This window comes from Pteropus vampyrus, unplaced genomic scaffold, assembly GCF_000151845.1.
Source record: "Pteropus vampyrus isolate Shadow unplaced genomic scaffold, Pvam_2.0 Scaffold120, whole genome shotgun sequence".
NCBI classification, from domain to species: domain Eukaryota; kingdom Metazoa; phylum Chordata; class Mammalia; order Chiroptera; family Pteropodidae; genus Pteropus; species Pteropus vampyrus.
Genome location: NW_011888901.1, coordinates 4,157,146 through 4,163,032, shown reverse-complemented (window position 1 = coordinate 4,163,032; position 5,887 = coordinate 4,157,146). Strand labels below are relative to the sequence as shown.

The 5,887-nt window shown below is 38.5% G+C and overlaps 1 protein-coding gene across 1 annotated transcript in view; it reads left to right on the top strand.

Annotated features, from left to right (window-relative positions):
• SCTR (secretin receptor) overlaps positions 1–5,887 on the top strand; it is an 81,431-nt gene that overhangs the window by 52,553 nt on the left and 22,991 nt on the right. The gene's annotated exons all lie outside the window — the stretch shown is intronic.

Genomic DNA, 5,887 nt, shown 5'->3' with positions numbered 1-5,887 from the left:
AAAGAAAATAATGGAAGCAGGCTTCAGAGAGGTATCTGCACCTCTGCTATCATTGTAGTAGTACTAGCAATAGCCAAGACACAGCAACGATCTAGGTGTCGATTGATAGATGAATGGATAAAGAAATGGTGTTATATATATACAATGGAATATTAGCCACAAAAAAGAAAGAAATCCCGACGTTTGCAACAACATGGATGGACCTTAAGGGCATTGTGCTCAGTGAAGTAAGTCAGGCAAGAGTAAGGCTGATACTGCATGAACTCACTTATAGGTGGAATCTTAAAAAACAAACAACAAAAAACCATCAAACTCATAGTAAAAGAGGTCAGATTCATGGTTACCAGAGGCAGAATTGGATGAAGGTAGTCAAAAGGCACAAAATTTCAGTTTTAAGATATATGAGTGCTAGGAATGTAACATACAATGTGATGACTAATACTTAACATGTATTAAAGTTGCTAAGACAGTAAATCGTAAGAATTCTCATCACAATGGAAAAAAAACATGTTTTGGGGTATCTATATGAGATGATGAGTGTTAACTTACTGTGGTATCATTTCATAATATATATAAGTCAAGTGATTATATTATACACCTTAAACTTACACAGTGATGTATGCCAATTATATCTCAATAAAACGGGTGGAAAAAATCAAGGGGAAATAAAAAAAACAAGTAGCAGAGGAAGGATTCAAACCAAGTGTAGCTACAAAAAGAGTCAGTGTTCTCCCTCTACCTCCTGCTGCTGCCCATGAAGTTGGGTGCACCTTGGAGATGCACTTTTCTAAAGCAGTTCCATAAGTTGAATATTCCCAGTGGGAATATGATGGACAAGCTGCCTCTCCCTTAGAGGATAGGGTGGGGTCATGTTAGAGAAGCCTGGAGGGGAAAGCAGCAGAATTAAGGGAGAAAAGATGAAGCTAGGAAGCAGACCACACCCACTTCTGAATTTTTCTAAGACTCCTCTCTCTATACCAATCAGTCTCGTTCTTTATGAAGGAGTCTTATTGGAGGATCAATATGGAAGATGGAGTTTCTTCCCAGGGCTTGCTATCCAATTGGGGAAAACACATGAGGTCTTCAGAGCTGTCCAGAGTGGGATAATTTCATAACGGGACTCAACAAGAATTGACCAATGGGTACACATGGTCTTGGAGGGCTGGTGGGTGAGCTCTGACCTCTGCAGGATACCATCTCTATCATTGACTTACATGAAGACAGGGGGCTCACCTATATCACATTTGTAAAATTCATAAAATTAAGAGAGAGCATTCTTTTTTTTCCCATCTTTATTGAAATATAATAATTAGTTGCTTGTACTTACATTGTACAATTCAATGAGTTTTTTCAATTATAGTTGGCATATAATAATATACCAGTTTCAGCTGTACAGTATAGTGATCAGAGAACCACATAACTCGCAAAGTGATCACCCCACTAAATCTAGTACCCCTCTTTCCCCTTACATATTTATTACAACATTATTAACCACCTTCCCCATGCTACATTCTACATCTAAGGGGGAGCATTCTTATGATGGGTGGCAGGATAGAGATTCAAAAGGATGCTTTGGGCTGCAAAAAAAAAAAAAAAAAAAAAAGAAAAAAGAAATTTCCAAGTAGCTTAATAAGCAAATATGTATGGCTCAGGGACCTGGAAGTGCAGAAAACAGTGTCAGGACTCTGATGAAGCAACACTGCAAGGCTGCCAAGGACCAGGTTCTTTCTGTTTCTCTTCCTGCTATCCTGATGGCTTCTTCCCAAGGCTCTGTTGTAAGATGACAGTCACTGTCGACTATAGCCACAGACTGCCCTATGGCTGCTTTCCCAGGAGGACGGACAGCCTGACTTCTTATAGCTCCTTCCTAAGAGCAAGAAAGCTTCTTTACCTCAACACCCAGCAAGCCAGCCTGTCTAAACATCTCATTGGCCCAAAGTGACTTGAGCCTGCCCACTATTGGATCATCTTCCGCAGAGGGCTGAGGTACATGATTGGCTTACGCCAGTGGTTCTCAAACTTTTTAGCTTTGGGACACTTTTATACTTTTAAGAATTATTGAGGACTCCGAAGAGTTTTGTGTGTGTGGGTGACTTACATCTATCAAAACCACACGTGAGAACTTTTGACTTAGACTAATCAGCTGGGAAAAAAATGAGCCCAAGGCCCTTACTGTGATATTCATGGCAGGGTCAAAACTATAAAATCCTGAAACAAGGAGCTGAAACTTAACTAAAATAAATGCAAAATTTGGACTTAACTCAGAAAATTAATTGTCCAAAAACAGTGGAAAGGAGACCTATTCTGGCTTCAGCTCACATTAAAAAAACAAAATTAAGTCCCTAAGATTAGAAGAATTTCAGACCATATGACTCAATGATCCCTAAGTGCTAGTCCACAAACAGCCACAAATTTTGTCTTTTATTCTGAGATTTGAATTATTCTATTTCTTATAATCGAAATGTCTTTTTTTTTTTTTTCTTTTAATCAAATGATCCGTCCTCCTGGGCAAATGATTTTTTTTCTTTTAATCAAGTGAATTTGTTGGTTTTCTTTCAACTTCCTTACTTAGCACACACCACTCTATTATTGACAAATGCCAATAGTAGACTCAGATTAGGAGAAAGACTAGGCCAAGACGCCACTTAAGTAAATAAAATGGGGTTTGCTTACCTAGAGCAGAAGTTGGTCCTTGTGCTAAAGTTGTTCCTTGTGCTAAATCTAGCCCACTGTCTACTTTTGCAAATAAAGTTTTATTTAAACACAGCCATGCCCATTTATGCTACAAGGGCAGAATGAAGTAGTTACCAAAGAGATGGTATGGCATCCAAAGCCTAAAATATTTACCATCTCTCTCTTTATGGAAAAAGTCTGGTGACCCCGATCTAGAAGTTACAGAAGGAATGTGGCCCAGTCAGTAACATAGCAGATAGGTAACTTGATTCAGGACAGACAGCAGTGAGGATTCAGGACCCCAAGTTCTCTGGAGGGTGGTACACAGTTGCAGATGTCAAACGCTGGGGCACTGAGGTTGCATCAGGCCTCCTGGGAACAGAGTTCTTTCTGGATCATAAAGGCACAAAGCAGGACCAGGTCTGCATGAGGGTCACCTGGCAGACAATGACCCCAGCCATAGGACAGTACAGAATATTCAGCCTGACAACTCCATACTTGTCACCTGTACCTCCTCATGCTGCCATAGGTTGGCCCAAACTGCTCTTGAAACGGCGGCTGCAAAACCAGGCACCCCCAGGAGTGAGGCCAGCACCCCCAGCTATGGAGCTTATGCTGAACATGGCAAGATTTTAAGTTGATATATTTGTCCTCCAATTTTTTTTTTTTTTTGGTCAATTTTTGACATTTCACTGCTTTTGATGCCCTCAAGTCTAGGAACCATTAATCTAATGCCACCTACTGCCCTTTTGGCTCTCCTTCTTGTCCCTGTAAGGTGGCTCCTGGCTTCTGGGATTGTAATCACATTAGTGGGGAAGCTCAATATCACAGAGCAGCCATCCTGTCGAAAGTCACCTCTTGCTATCAGAAAATTTTTGGTCAGTCTGAATCAAATCTCCTTTGCGGTAACTTCTTCCCACTGGAGATCACACACTAGGTCTTTCTTTCTTCTACATGTCAAACATTCTACGTTTGTTTCTCTCTGTGCATGTGTGTGTGTGTGTGTGTGTGTGTGTGTGTGTGTGTGTGTGTGTTTTCCTTCAGGAGTGATGTACCCAGTTTCCCATGCACTCATCAGATGACACAATCACCCTCTTCCAGAAATGCTCTGGTGGATAAATGTGCCTCTTAAAATAACATGCCTGGAACTGGACAAAATACTCCAAACATCTCAACATGCCCAGCTGTCCACAGCACTCCATTTATGTAACTGAGAAAAGGCCTAATTTTTCTAGCAGCTACCCTATACTTCATACTTCATACCATAATCTCACACAGCAATTCCATGCCACTGACTCATGTTGATGGGTGGAGGTTGGGCGTGGAAGGTGGAGGTGGGGGAAAAATTAACATACAATGAGTGTCTTCTAAGTACCAGGCTTTGTCTAGATACCCTACCTGATACCTTATTTGTTCTTCCAACAAGCCTGCAAAGTAGATATTATCCCCATTTTGCAGATGAGGAATCTGAGGCTCAGAGAAGTTAAGTAATTTGCCCAAGGTCACACAGCTGGTGAGTAACAGTCCTGGGTTTGGAACTCTTATCTTTTGGCTCTGAAGCCTGTGTTCTTTTTCTGTGGTACACTTCCTTAAAACTATAAAGCTTTGGCTATTCTAACCTCAAGTCATTTTCATATGAACAGCTGTCATTCAGGTCTCCCCAGTACTACTCCTGTGCTTGTTTTCTTTTTAAATTAATTACCCTTTTCTTCTGGTTATAAAGTAGTAGTTACCCACTGTAGAAAAATTAAAAGTGTAGAAAAAAATGCAAATGAAAATAACTCTATCCATAAACTTATCATCCAAAGTTAACCAGTGTTAACATCTAACACATCTCTTTACAATCTTATTTCTATGCATGTATGAGACTGAACCACATAAAATGGCCTATATTCAATCATTTTTGATCCACAAAAAAGGGAGATTTCATTTATTCAACCTAACTTTTTTTTTTTTTAACATATATTGGGAATCACATTGTACATGTAAAATTTGTATTCTGCCTTTTCACTTAATATTACATCTTAACATGCCCTGAAATCTTTTAAAATTCTTGGTAGTGGCAATTTAATGGTGGCATAACATTAAAATAATTTGGATTTTAAATAACTGAATTAATGATTCTTCTGTTGTTGGACATTTGAGTGTTTTTCATCACAATAGTTCTGTGATAAACATCTTCATATATAAATATGCTTTTATATATATCTGATTATTTCTTAGAATTAATTCCTAGAGGTAGAAGGGAGGTTGAAAGGAACGCCTGTTTCAAAGGCTCTTGATATATGTTACTTCCCAGAGAGTGTGAACCAATTTTCACACACACTATACCTTTACCTGTGTAGAATAGTATTAGTTTCAAATATTTGTTAATTTGGTTGTTAAAAAATGGTGCAGCATTATTGTTTTAATTTTCATATCCTTGATTCTTTTTGAATGTTTTACAATTTATTTTTTGAACCTAAATGCAGGTCTTTACATTTGTCTCTGTATGTCACGTTATTCTATTCCACTGAGATCTTTTTGAATCAAAGATGAGCCAGTAATGTGAAGTGACTGCTGAACAAGTAAATGCCTGCTTGGCTGCATTGACAGGAGTGCAGTGTGTAGATCAGGAGAGGTGATGGTCTCTCTCTACTTCTTCCTAGTCAGAGGATACACACGGAGCTTTTCAGCTATCCAGTTCTGAGTGTCTTACTTAAGGACTTTGACAAACTGGAGTGCATTCATTGAGTGAAATGGCGAAGGATTGTGGAAAGAGATTAAAGACACAGGGAACGGTTAGTGCTCGGAAGATAAGTGAGCAACGGATGGGCAGAATAGCTGTATTAAAAAATGACCGGCCCCTCTGTAAGAACTTCATAACTTTTCTGTAAGCCTAAAACTATTTTAAAATGGAAAGTTTATTTTTAAAATAAAGACAGGCCTTAGATATAAGACAAATTCAGTTTATTTTAAGTGGTTCCAGAAATAAAAAGGACCAAACATGTAAATTAAAAGGTAATAAAAAAAATTTTTTTAAAAATAAAGATAATAGATTTTAGCTTCACATGAGAAAAAATTTTGTCATATTTTGCACTGCTGTATACTGAATGAATTCCTTGAAAAGCAATGAGCATCTTGTCCCTGGTGGTATTCAAACAACAGCTTAAATTCAAGGTGATGTAAGAGGCCTTATATATAGGACAGAAGTTTGAATTGGCATCAGATAATC